The sequence below is a fragment of the Micropterus dolomieu genome, linkage group LG04 (assembly GCF_021292245.1).
Source record: "Micropterus dolomieu isolate WLL.071019.BEF.003 ecotype Adirondacks linkage group LG04, ASM2129224v1, whole genome shotgun sequence".
Classification (NCBI taxonomy): Eukaryota; Metazoa; Chordata; class Actinopteri; order Centrarchiformes; family Centrarchidae; genus Micropterus; species Micropterus dolomieu.
The window spans coordinates 11,533,439-11,548,278 of NC_060153.1; the positions used below are offsets into that span (position 1 = coordinate 11,533,439).

Here is a 14,840-nt window from a genome sequence, read left to right on the forward strand (position 1 = left end):
AATTGAGGAGACGAAAGATAAAAGAGATTTCACATGACTTTTAATCAAGAATGTACAGATTTTTACATGTACATTCCTCCCACGGGCAGTTCAAAACCAGAATATCTCATAGATCTCCAATATGCTAGCTGGAGCTCACGTTTCTCACTGAACAACAGAAAGTAGGAAAGTGGTAGCTCTGTAAGAGGAAATGAAAGAGAAGAGGAGGCATTACAGCTGTTCATTTGTTATGATGTGTTGAGTGTTTATTATAAAATTGGTTAAGACTACACTTCATCACTTCAAGCTACACTTTTTATTACATTTTTTCTAAAAAATTAGGCACTTTAGTTTACTTAAATTTAGAATTTATTATTTATTATCCCTCCAGTTTGATGTGAAAACTGACTGAAATATTATTTGATTTGACAGTCCGTTGTTGACTAAAAACATATGTTGATACAACTATAGGTTATAGTACTGAATGATAACGCAAGTTCGTCGTTTTGATGTTCCGGACCTTTGCTTCAGGAAATTTTCTCTAACTAGACCTCTTTGAAATCTAATTGAATACCCCTGTCCTAGAGTAACACTTGGACATAGCTGCAGCAAGGTGAGTGAATTTAAAACAACATGTGGCCGATTCCGGGACAAGAGCAAGACCTTCAAAAAGTGGTCTCTAGACAAGACTGATCTCAAGTACTAAAACACTACTCCGTATTAAGAATGATATGTAATAAATACTGTAGTCTAAGTCAAACAACCCCAAAATCTGTACAACAAAATGATAAACTAATGATCTGGGATTGTTCATTCAACATTTGGGAATATGAATACTGAAACATGTCTACTGATTAAGACAACTGTTAGAAACCTTTTTTTATAGCATATTTGTTTCCCCTTTGATTTTCTTATGAAAGAAATTAACATACATATTTATTCACACATTGAAGAGAAGCTAGGTGACACAGGAAGCAACAGAAGTAAGGAGAGAGAGAGAGAGAGAGAGATCTATGACAGTCATGAATGCAGGCTGAAGGTTTTTACATGCACGCCTGGGGGCGAACTGGCAATCTGGAGTACTAGAACTTTTCCTGGTGGGTTGTTTCACCTGTGGGCTGGCAGTGAGACAAGGTACACCAGTGAGAACAGTTGAAATCATGCACAATGCTGTTGAATTCTTCATCAAGCAGCTATGCATCACTTTTTGTGAGTCTCTTCCTCTGTGGTTGCAGGACCTTTTTTAATTACATTCTGCTACTGGTGCATGGGCAAACTGTTTTTCCTTTTCTGCATACATATGGTAATGTTTAACAATGTGTCATTTAGTTAATATTCTGCATGTATTAGAACATACTGGTTCAGATGCATCAAGAAGAACTATTATATATGTATGTATGAGTTATACATATTTGAAGGTAGGTATGTATTTATGGAACATAAATGAAAATTCTTCATCTGTAAGCCCAACAATACAAATACAGGCCTCAGACTGTCATCTGAATAACATACCAGTGCATGCTCAGCCATACAAAAGCATCGGGGGGCCCTGTCCAGTTTCCTCTGGAGCAGACATAAATATACATATCCCCATAATTGAAAAGCATGCAGGCACATGGGGACTTGTCTCCATTTGAATATGAATACACTTCTCATTTCATTTTATGCTTCTTCAAATTCTGTGAAGCAAAACGATAACCCCAAACCTCACTCATCGCCACCCATTCAATAGAAATCATTCTGCTAGACACTGGCTCTGTCCCTCCCAGTGTTCCAGCCCTCGCTCCCCTTTCTCCAAATCAGCCATCCTCAAAATCATCACTTCATACAATGACTTCTGGGACTACAAAAAAACATTTCCACTATAATAAACAACAACATGGGGACGAAAAGCAAAACAAAGATTCCATATTTTTTCCAACCTGGAATTTATGGTCATGGTGTTGGTCAGTGTAGGTCAGTGTAACATTGTACTCATCCTTGTCATTGTAGATAGATGACACAATTACTTAGCTAGAAGAAAAAAAAAAGACTAGAGTGCAATTAGGACAAAAAAGTGCAAGCTTCAGAAAGATTGTAAGCAAGTCTAATCATTCAGTTTCATTACTCCTTTCTTAACCAGTTTGGTCTTTTTACATGAAAAATAATGCAGACAGTCCAAAAATTAACCACATGGAGGTTTTATGTAGAAAAACTGTTCCAGCAGAGTGTTCGTGGTGATGAGTACAATGGTATGCTAGCCAATAGTTTTACTGGCCAATACATTAACAATTTGACTTATTACTTTTCCGTCTTAACTTGGGATTTCAGGAGCAAAACTTAATTATGTAACAATGACTTGTTATACAACATGTCCCCACCCTATGTGAGTAGATATACTTAAAATATACAGTGTTTTTTCAGTTTCTTTGTCAGAGGATCTTATATGTATGACTATCATGTGTAATGTAGTCCCATGTGCAGTATGACACAGAAATCCTTCATTCATATACTGGAAATATCATTCCCCCTAGAACATGAGGCTTTGATATTTACTACTCTTTCTCAGTAGGCTTGGTCCATATTACGGTATATCAGGGTATATAGACAACATGCCGGTAAGACTACCGTCAAAAATACAGACACTCCTCCTGAATTCCCTAAACTAAGGCAAGCAACGCTGTATGAAACTGCGTGACATCATCTACAACACAACAACGATCACCCCTCTCTTTTCCAGCAGCTGGTTAACAACATGCACCGGAGCTTTAGCTGCAGCCTTTATTCGCTGACACACTGTAGCCTACACCGCACATTTATAGCTAAACTTCTTTCACTCATCCACAACCTCGCTACGCTCACCAAAAGGAGTGCCTTGTCAGTGACTGCTTGTGGTGGGAATAACGTTACAGGACTAGTGTATGTTGGGTGCATGTTGGGCTTAGGGGTCACAATTCTCATGATTTCCGGTATTTCTCCTGATTTATGAAAAATGTTGACAACCTTGTGTCCTTTTCATTGCCTTCTTTGATGTTTTTGGCACTGAACATTGCGTATAAGCTCTACAACTCTCTCTCTCTACTGTTTCTACTCGGACAACATGAAGGCACATGACAAGGAGAGAGCCCCCTTCCCACACAGTTCCCCACTTTGAAACTGTCATATACCACATACACACGGTGAAATGTCAGGAAGGTATGAAAAAATAAATACCCCCGACTTTGCAGTACAGCTGTGACTGACAGATCAAACAGGTGACAACAGATGTAAGTGTGTAATTATTATCATTTTATCCCTCTGCTGCTTATTCTTTATTGCATCTCCTACTGTTAATCTTTAATATATATACCCCACAGCATATCTAACGTTTCTCTCTTTTTTCCCCTTCATCTGCTATTTTTGCGCTATTTGCAATGCATGCTGTTTGTTTGCAAGCATTAAGCAATGAAAGTCAGGGAAGAATAAGGCTGCTGGCTAATAACCATGGATGTAAACAATGCAAGACTTAAAACACTTAAAACATCCGGTTTGCAAATATTTAATGAGAGAAATGCATTCAACACATATGTTAGACCTCAAGGATACACATAATGCGAGTTAATGAGTAACAATGGATGTAAGGGTGTCTTTAACATCTGCCTAGGAACACAGGATGAAAATTAGCCCTCTACCTCTGGCTCATTTTTAAATGACGCTTTTCATGGATGTTTATATGATCCCCTCATGTTAATCTTAGAAGAGCTGTCAGCTTCCCTCAAAACTAAATTACCTTTGATAGCACAGTGAAGAACAAATGTTGAAATAGCAGACAGTAAGGTGGCAGCACAGCATGAAACACAGGCATGTCATTTGTACTACCAGACTGATCCAGGACACCCCACTGAACCAGCATTTAATAGAATTAAGGGTTGATGCAACTGCAGCACAAAAGAACAAGACTAGCAGTACATTTGCAAACAATATTTTCTACATCGCTCACTTTTTTATGTGCAAAGCATGAAAAGCTTTAGCTCAGTGAAATCATGGTCTTTAACTCTAAACTTACAGCCATTTGTTTGATGTTCAATCGTTTGTTTGGGTTTCACATGATTTGCTAAATGAGAAGGGCTGTATCAGCCGAGCATCTACTAGTGAATGTGCCACTGGGTATTTGTGTTGAGATGCAACGGGAACAGGCAGCCAGCGGTCTTGGCAAAGATGCAGCTTTTGCAAGACGCGGTAGAAACTCTCAACCTTCAGCCAAGACCTACTTTCTATCGGATGCCATTGAGGCTGAAAGTGGCGATGTACACACTGTGGATGCTTTAGAAGGCACCATTACAAGATTTAAAAGAACGTAAAAGAGATAAAGGCAAAAGATGTGGAAATAACAAGATGAAGACATAATGCCGGGAAAGCAAGAGTATGACAGAGGGCAGCCAGTGTCGTTGCTGTAAAAGAAGTCATGATAAAAGCAATGCTGATGAGAGGAGAGGCATCATCTGACTCTATGTCAAGTCAATCATTTAAGAAACAGTTTCTTTTCAATTCACAATCTAAAAGTGAACCCACGGTGTTAGACCTTGAGATTCTCAAAACACGAGTTTAATGAGAACTTAAATAATGAGAACACCTCCTTGTCCTTCAAGGAAGTTTTTCAGTTGTGTTTTGTCGGATGAAAGAGACTGCTTTAAACAGTTTTTTTTAACATTCAGATAACTAGAACCAACATGCAGTTGTTTTTGCCTAAGAATTGGAAAACAATAAAGAACCAGAGGAGAAGAACTGCCTTTCAGTTAGGATCTGGGAGAGCTGGGCTCTGGATCATCGCTGTATGCGCATCTACTTACTGCCACCAAACACTCCATTATCTCAAAATGACAGCTAAATTGGCCTGTCAACAAAGCTACACTCATCTAAGCAACTTCGCTGGTGCATTAGTGCTTCTTAAACATAGATCCGGAATAAGGGGCATCTCTTCCATTGTGGAAGCCACAGGGGGAAATTAGATTTAGTTTCTGAATGCTGCACTATTCAAACATGCAGGCTTTACTATTGGTTGGTTTCCCTCGCCTATTGAAATCCTTGATGGTCTGCTCAAGTATATTTATGACTGCCCAAAGTTGAGGGGCAAGGAAAGAAAAAAATCAAGGACAGTGTATCAGGGGAACAGAGTCCTGCTGAAGCATAGTAGCACACAATTGATCTTGTGTTATTAATTCGAAGTCAGTACTTCCTTTGGCTGCTTCAACTTCAGCTAAAGTGAAGATAAATGTCTTTAACTCTATATATCTATCCATCCGTCTATGTGTTTGTTAAACAATCCAGTCAACAACTGACTTTATGATCTTTAACATAACAAATTCTAAACCTTTTATCCTGATATGTATCTCTGTGTCTACTGACTTATCGACAGAACCTAAGCAGGCAACTTAAGTCAGCCAACTCTGAATTGAAGTGTTACTGCCTTAAACTCCTGTGAATTAAATTTATTGAATGTGTGACTGGTAAATCCCGGCGGCAATGCCACTATCTCCATTCCAGGCTTTGGAGGACTCATCCATCCCCTGAGAGACTGTACAACCCCTCTATACGCCTCAGGTTTATCAGTCTATTAAAAAAAAACACTGTCCCATGTAAATGAATGCTTTCTGGATACTTACCACATGCATGCTATAAAGTTTCACAGTCCAATGCTGAATGCAGTACACAAAGATATGTCAGATTACAGAAAAATTGGCAGTTTAAGTCTGTAGAGGATTATGATAGCATATTTACTTTGTTTAAGATCCTCTAAAATGTTTATACCGGTAATGTTTGGAGAATTCTGTCTGGAGAAAAGAAACTCTTTGCATTTCTATAGAGTCAGACTGAAGAGGTACGCAGCTTAGTTTAACAACATGGAGACTGAAAATCAGACAAGCAGCTCATTTATAATCTTTTGGTTAGGTTTTGTCTCAAATCCACCAGGAGTTCCCTGCCAGATACATCCCTTTGCAGAAAAGCTGGGACTCTGTGCGTATGTGTGCGCATGCCTGTATTATTGTTCAGAGTAGTGCAAGAATGTGTGTGGGAGGAAGTAGTGCATTTTAGAAAGTCATCAAATCCTTTTGAAAAGTACTGAAGCTTTGTGTGAGCAAGGACAGGCAGACTGGCCTTGAAAGGAGAGACTGTCTCTTAGCCTTCCTTCTCTGTGTGTGCATGTACCTGTAGAATAACACATTTGATGAGAGGAGGGTTCATTCGAAACCTTTGCTTTTGCTCCTATAGGCAAAACTACACAATTAGTGTGCCGTGCATACAGTACTGTATGTGCAAGAGCAAGCATACCATGAGACTGAACAGAGCTGAGTGGGCAAGCTGGCAGGTGGGGATCCTACAGAAAAGACCTTGACTGGAAGAAGATACCTCAAAAAAAATAAATAAATAAGTGAAAGTAATTTGCTGCACCCTCTCAGAAATCAACTCCCAAGAGTTTATGCTGAGAGAGGTCTGAAGATGCAGTGAGGTAATTCACTTTAGGGTGGCTGTCCATATAGAGAGAGAGAGTGGTTAGAATATACTCTAACCACTCTGTTAATCATTTCTTTCCTTCTAACTGAGAATTTGAGCCAAGAAAAACTGTGTGCATTTTGCTAACATGCAATACTAACAGAGATCCCACCAAGAAAGTCTGGGTCTACTTGAGGATATAATGTTGTAGTAAAACATCATGTATTATGATAAATGCTCTGAAGTACTTTCACAACATAGTGAAAGACATGCAAAATTCAAACTGCCAAAGTGTCATGGCTGAACATCCGTCAGTCCAACAAAACTAAATCTATGACCAGAAAAAGAGCTGAAAAATTCCTGAAAGCTGCAAACTGAACATATTGGAAAAAAGGAAGTGGAGAGGCTGATCGCCATGAACCCGAGGCTATAAGCTCCGACTGTAACTTGTATGGATCTCTGAATCCTGTTTACCAATGATGCCTCCCACTCTCCTTCTGCTTGTCTTATTGCCATCTATACAAAACAGGCAGTAGCTAATTACTGTACAGCAACAAACAAACCAATACCTCTCTATATACCCGGTCATGTCCCATTACTCCAGCTTACTTCCCTTATTCATATCTCTCTTGACAGGCGCATATGTCCATGGAGAATGAGGCAGTGTTTTAATCGACAGAGAGAGGATGTCATAATTTAGAGATGCACCTCTGGGCTAACACGTGGCTCAGGCAAGGTGAAAATGACGGTGGGAGTGGAGTATTATTGAACACAACAGGGTTCTTTTCAATAACACTGCGACTTGGCATTGTGTTCGATGCCATTATTAATGCTTGGGGTCTGTTCGCATCTGTGCATGATTGCACATCTGTGCATGTTTATGTCCGACCTTCCCCAGCAGGTATCACCCGGTGCAATGATCAGGATATACTATTTCCTCTCTGCCGGTTTCTCACAGGCACCTGAAGAATGTGTTGAACATCCACATGTTCAAACAGCGAATCAATGTGAGTCAAGGAGAGAGAGAGAGAAAAATCGGGGGAAGGAGCGACAATGCGTAGGGAGAAAGCGCCAGACACTGTGTGTGTGCAAGAGAGAAAGAGGAAAGTGGGAGAGAAATAAGAGGGAGCCTGAAATGAGACAGCAAGGATAGGAGTGCACAGATTGATATAGCAATTACCAAGAAAGCTATCCCTCAGTTAGGAATACATCTACATACATTAGAGCCGGGTTGCTCTCCAGCCACTGTTTCTCTGAGGTTGGCTCAGCAGCGTCTCATACACAAACGGAGCACGCGAAAAGGTCATCCCTGGGCAGTCAATGTGCACACACTAACAATGAAGACACCCATCTATCGTGCATGTTGCTCATACAACCAGAGAAAGAAATCCATCTTATTGGCAAGGGAGGAATGAAAACAAACTCCCAAAAGGAAAACCAGAAGTCTATCTTCATATACAGGTACATAAAAAAAAAGAATGACAGACAGACAAGATAAGCTTCTCCTCACTGGTCTGATGTCTGTGCTGTTTATTGGAATTCCAATATTAGCTGTAATTCAAGGAGTGTCTCAGTGAACACAAAATGGTCAATTACTTGTTACTGCACAGATGCAGCATTCTGAAAGTGACTTACACTTGGAAGCAACGCTTGGCACATTGAGATCCAAAGGACTGGCTGTCATGCACACTTTCCCTGAGCTAGCAAGCAAATCCGGTTATAGTTAGCCTATAATATATGCAGAGTGAGAACCGGCATACGCTTGTGCGACTACAGGCCCTGCAATATATATAGAGGAGAGTTTTGCATGAAAATACAATACTGCTACCAAATCAGAGTATGCATGTAAGCACGCTAGCATTTCAAACACCTCAGTTGGTTCAAGACACATCAGACAATGAGAACAAAGAAAGAAAGGGAGAGAGAGAAAGAGAGGAAAGAGGAGGAGAAAAGAACACAGAGATGTGAGGGGGAGTGTGGAAGATGCTGTGTAAATAACTCCCCAAAAAGAAGAAAGAGGTAGAGGACAAGCAGATGGAAATAAAAAACATGATAAAATGATCCAGTGCGACTTGGATGTCTGCCGCAGGCTCAAAGCTATGCTCTGCCAGTGTATGCATGTCTGCACTGTGTGTGAATGAAATGTGTTTTTTGTGTGTGTGTGTGCCCTGTGCCTGTGTGTGTGACTGTGGTTCTATGTACACAGCACATGCACGTCAGCTGAGCACCATTCACTGTGTTTTTATGTCAGATAGCTGTAGGTATACAAGACTTGTGATGACACAACAGCACTAGGAAAGGGAAGGCTATACAGCACAGGTCTGCTAACTGTGTCGTCCTCTCTTCGTGGGTATGTGGAAGAGAGGAAAGCATTACTATCCATCAGATGTGGGCTGAGGGGTCAAATTTGTAAGGCGGTATCTGGTGAACTCTAATACTGAATTCTCTTTGACAAAGCTCAATTCAAGGATCATACATCAGAACATCTCAGCATCAGAAGATAGGTTCCATCTCAATAGTGGTACAAAATGAAACAAGGTGATGGAGGCTCTCGCCCTGGGCAGAGAATGAGCCAGACGGAAAATCTTTGTTTCTAAGCACTTGAAGGGAAAAAAAGATAAAAATGGAAAAGATAGAGAGAGGGAGGGGAATGACGAGAGATAAAGGACAAGTGATCAAAGTAATTAAATACTGCCATCTGCTGGTCATGGTATGATCATACTGAATGCTTTGAGTCGGAGGCTAATGTATTTGAACAGCTGCACCTTTGACCACCTGTTTGCATTGATCCAACCAAAGCAGATGTGACACACAAAGGACACAGCTCTGAGCCAAACTTGACATAATTCTGAGAAAAAATGTCCAAATTCAAACAACACAATAGCATATCCCTGCTCAGAAAGACACAAATTTGATTTGCTGGTTGAGAAAGAAGAAGGAGCCCTGAGGACGAGGCAATCATTTTGATGCAATCACAATTATGTTAAAAGACGGCATCCTCATCTTCCCCCTCCAACTCCTCTTCACTCATCTTATCGAAGGCAGCAGCAGCAGAGGAAAAGAAGGACGACCTTCTATAATTCATACTTGAACAGTCAGGGTTTTTCTTACTCAGTTACATTACCTGAGTGATAGTATATCTTGTCTTTCTTACTCAATACATACTCATGACGGTGTCTGTGAGTAGTACTTACTTTGCTGTTGTTAACAAGCTGATGCCTTTATGTGTGACACTTCAAATAAGTGTGATAGAGTGGGAGAGACCAACAGAGTCATAATTATAAAAGGCTGTATCAGGGGCTCCTTCTTTTTGACTGTAAAAGATAAGGAGGCTTAAAGCAAAATAATGACAGGGAGACAAAGAGAGATGGGGGTTTTTGGGGGGAGGTTATTAAAATGTGGAGTGCAGGGACTTTGTGAGAGGGAGAGTTGCAGTCTGTTTCCTGCCTGCATATAAACACGGGATACAAACAGCTAGCATGAGCTTACATATCACCTGCATGATAACAACAAGTCATTGTACATCTGCTTTGCTACAATGAATAGGTTCGTAAATGTATAGTATTACAGTATTTAACACTGAGAAACTGGAAATCTCCTTTCATGCATTGCAACATTCTCCTACTAACCTTACACTGACACTTAACGCAAATAAAACAGAATTCATGGTTTTCTCGAGATCTACTATCAGTGGTTCAACTATTGAAAGGGTTATAGAATACAAGTATCTTGTCCTCTGGCTTGTTCACAAATTTACATTTAAATACCACAACAGCAAAAAATAATTTTTTTTACAGAAATACAGAAATAAAACCGGCTTTCCTTTGATTTGTAGGAAAAGGATTATTGAATCAATGTTCCTATCAGTTCTGGACTGTGGAGATGTAATCTACAGACACGCTGCTGCCTCCACACTTAGGCTCTCAGATTCTGTTTACCAATCAGCCCTGAGGTTTATTACTGGTGATAGCTACAAAACTCACCACTGTATCCTCCATGAGGATGGTTGGTTGGTCTTCTCTGACTGAGAGACGCAATAATAATTGGTGTTTGTATATCTAAAATAACAATTATACATCACATCTGTGTTGCATTGGAACCCTGGTCCATATTTAACTCGCTTCAGTGATGCATCTTTCATACAAGGACTGATCTTGGAAGGTCTGCTTTTAGTATTAGTGCAATAGACTCGTGGAATCTCTTGCAATGTGCCCTTACAACGGAATACTCATATATCTTTACAATTCATGAATGTATTTAATATTTAATAACTGTCCAATACCTGCCTGTAAAGTTCTGTTTGAATTGATTTTGTTGGTTGATTTGTATGTGGTATTTTGTTGTATTTCCCATGGTAACTACTTTAACTGATTTAGTTTGTCGATTTAGTTTGGTTGTACTTTCCGTGATGTAATCTCGGCACCATTGTAAAAGATCGTCACCCCCACTGATTTTTCCAAGAATCTTAAATAAAGGTTGAATTGAATTGAACTGAATTAACTCCACTGCACTGGCATATTTTTTGTGTTCTTTAAATCTAACAGAATTGCTACACTTTGCTGTGACCTAAAAGTCTATGCCTGTGTGTGCTACAGTGTGTCTTTACCCACATGCCCGTAGGGCCTTGACTCCATCTGTCCTCCCACTGAGCCCAGATCCCCAAATAAAGACTTTCATTCCAACATGACAGGGCTTTTCCTGCATAGCGAATTTAAAGGTGGCCATCCCTAAATTCTGGGCCGCCTTTACAAAAAACCCGATCCGTGTCCACAATACTAAATGCTTTTTCTAGAGTGTAGTGTTAAATCCCTCACTGCCGAATGTTATCGCAACAACCAAATCAGGGTTTGGATGAGATGCCAACTAATTAGCATTTATAGACTTAGGCATAATTCACTTTAATCAAAAAAGGTAAAATTTTGTTGCAAGAGAGAACTGTTGCTATTTTACTTGACAACTAAGTGCTCAAGTAATAAAAGAACCAAATGTCAACCTTGCTATTATTAACTGACTTACTTTTACACTGGGTGGATATTTGACTGAGGTGGTCTTTAAGCACTGTTTGTAAAAAATGGAGAAAAAAAATTAAAATAGAAAAGAAAAAAGAATGGTTTGAAGATCTTTTATTACAGCACCACCATGTTATTTGAATGAAAAGAGGTTTTGAATCTGTGTCATAGTCAATGGTTCCTATGGGCACAGTAGGCCATCGAGGTCTTGCACATCTCGTCGACTTGTCACAACATTTAAATAAGTAAATCAATGTTCAGTGGAACTGGTTGTCTGCCTCATTTTGAGCCAGGAAAAAATCCTGGATCATATTTGTATCACTTGAAACCCTTGCCATTTACACAGCAAACTAAATGTTCAAGTTATTATGTTCAAATTTAAATATTAACTTTTTTTATTAACATTTTGGAAACAAAACTTTACCACACAGCATTCTGAAAAGAAATCTGTCCAATTTATTTAGGTGGGGGGGGGGGGGGGGGGGGGGGGGGGGGGGGACATTGCCTCTTTGTTATTTGCCAAATGACAATGAAATTGAGTGAATCTGACCTGATGATGGCCTCCCTTCTCTCTCGTAATAGATCTTGTGCCTCAGTGACCCAGGTTGACTTATTCCAGACTAATTCTGGGTGTCAGTGGGAAAAAAAAGCATAAATGAGGTCATCCCCTGTTTCTTGTCTTATTCATAAACTGCCCTTTCAATCCGGCTATAGACCTGAATTTGTGCCCTGCATTTAAAAGTCTTGTCTAACCTTTTGTGTCACAGACTGTACATGTTCAGGAGCAGTGGAGGCAGTGCACTCAGCATCCCTGCCATTTTCATTTCAGTAGCATATGAGCCACACGCATCCTTCAAAAAAACATACAGAGGCCCTGAGGATGTTTTTCCCTAATTAAAGATGGAAAAGAATCCACATAGAATGCAATATATATTCTTACTGATTTGTTGTTGTTCTACTTTTACAAATAATAGCACATTCTTGGCATTGAAATAGAGGAGATGAGAGGTACTCTGTTTTTTCTTCAGTCTAGCCAAAAAGCAATATTTGTGTTTTTAGTGTGATCGCAATTATTTATTCATGAGTAACTGTGAGGCTGATGCACATCTGCCTTTTTAGTGTGCCCTGTAATATCTGAGTAAATAAAAATGAAGGCGCCAAAACCAATAGTTAGTGCAAAATGATGTCCAGGTCCATATCCACTCACTCATATCCATTACAGCTCCAAAATTAAAAGCTTTTTTTGGATAGGCTGTGTCTATCTGAGTCGGTGTATGTGCTGTAGTGAGGTCTGCCATCCATGTATCCAACCACTGCAGGAGAGTCAATGAATGAGTAACAGATCAAAGCTGACTTAGGACAGGGAGCAGAACCCCAAAACAGAATCGCAGCATCCAGAGAGACTCCATTACTGAAAACAAAGCAGGCGTGCATGTGAGTGCACTCAAAAAGAGAGAGAGAGAGAAAGAGAGAGAGATTGAGATTATCTGGAAAACAGGGTACAGCTGCCCCTATTATACTGCTGTATTACAATGACATATCCACCCAAAATTATATGCAATATTGGGTGTATGTGTGCATGCATTTATTATACTGTATATACAAGTACATGTAAAACATGACACAGACAGTCGTGCACAGGCATAAAATAGTGCCATGCCTCATAGCTTAGTATATCTGGTCATTACTATTCTGAGAGGATCTGATCATAGTGTGTCTCTGTGGTAAGTTAGGAATTAAACATGCACCAGCGTCAGGCAAGCATAGAGGGCTAAGCAAAGGGCAATTTGTCTCATTTAACTGCTGTCTGTCTGCCTGTCTGGCGACTTGAATTAAATTATGCAGGCCTTTTGCTTTTCTAAAAAGGCGTACTGTTTTACATAAAAACAGAGTCGATGTGATTACAATAGGCCGCAGCCTTGTGCAGGAAAGCAAGTTCAGAAGAAACTAGAATTTAGCTCTTCCCATAGCATCTGGGCCCTTAGTACTAGATAGCTTTTAGTTATTCATATAATATGTCACAGTCTATGTTTCACACTTCAGACATTTCTCCTCACAGCAGCCCCACAAAGTCTGAGCAGAAGCTACTTGTAATTTCAAAGCATTACCACAAGGGGTCACTCACATACTGTAAACTAGCAACCTTGGGGGAAGACAACATCAGCAACACTATCAAGTGCTGCCAGTGGTGGATGTACTCAAGTACAAATTTGAGGTACTTGTACTTTAGTTGAGTTTTTTTCTTTTCATGCGACTTTCTACTTCTACTGCACTACATTATAGAGGGAAATGCTGTACTTTAAATCCACTACATCTATCTGATAGCTTAAGTTACTTTAAAAATTAAGATTTTTGCATACAAAACATACTAAGATCTTAAAAAATATGTTGAATGATGTTTTGTTATAAATATAAACTACCCAAAAATATACAAAAGCAGCAGCTGAAACAATTAGCCAATTAAACTGATTAAATGATTAAAATTTACAGAAAATTAATCTGAAACTTTTTTGATTATTGTTTAAATTATTTTTCGTGGTTTCAGCTTCTCAAATATGGGGACTTGCTGTTTTTCCTTTTTAATTATTTTAATTTATTTTTTAATAATTCTGAGGACTGTTGGTTAGACAAAACAAGCACTGCGGAAGTGTCGGTTTGGGTTCTGGGTGATTGTGAAAGTATATCTCACTATTTTACTTTTTTTTTCATTTAACAAACCAAACAATCGATTAATGGAGGACACAATCAGCAGATTAATCCACAATGAAAATAATCATTCATTGCAGTCTTATACAAAATAGTGTACTGAAAAATTTGCTCAACCTCCAGCAACTACAACACTAAATGCATGCTTTTATATTTATGCATGAATAACATTCTAATAATGTAATATGTAATAGTATAACAGTCACAGGGGACACTTTCTGCATTGAGTACTTACATTTTCCTGATTATACTTACATAATTTTACTCAAGTAATATTTTCAATGCAGTACTTGTACTTGTAACAGATTATTCCTACAGTGTGGAATTAGTACTTTCACTTAAGTAAAGGATCTAGATACTTCCTCCACCAGTGATTACAGCACATAGACTGCATTCTTCTTACCATAAAAATCAGAGCATTGTAGTTTTTAAGTGCAGACTAAACAGAGTATGAAAGAGACACATGGCCAAAGGTGAAAAAACTGCATTGTCTCGTCAGAGAGTGTAAGTATGCTACTCTGATTATGGTTAAAACTAAACCACCAAGCGTTTGTTAAAATATTTATAAATTTGGGGTATAGGAATTCAAACTAGAGTATACAATGTCACATATTTTAAGAGTGTATAAAGACAGTCTTTTGACTGTTTCTCCATAAGTCCATAAGACCACAGCATTAGTAATGACATTATTTACGT

The 14,840-nt window shown here is 39.1% G+C and overlaps 1 protein-coding gene across 2 annotated transcripts in view; it reads right to left on the bottom strand.

Moving 5' to 3' along the window:
- ctnna2 (catenin (cadherin-associated protein), alpha 2) overlaps positions 1–14,840 on the bottom strand; it is a 370,589-nt gene that overhangs the window by 285,455 nt on the left and 70,294 nt on the right. The window lies entirely within an intron of this gene.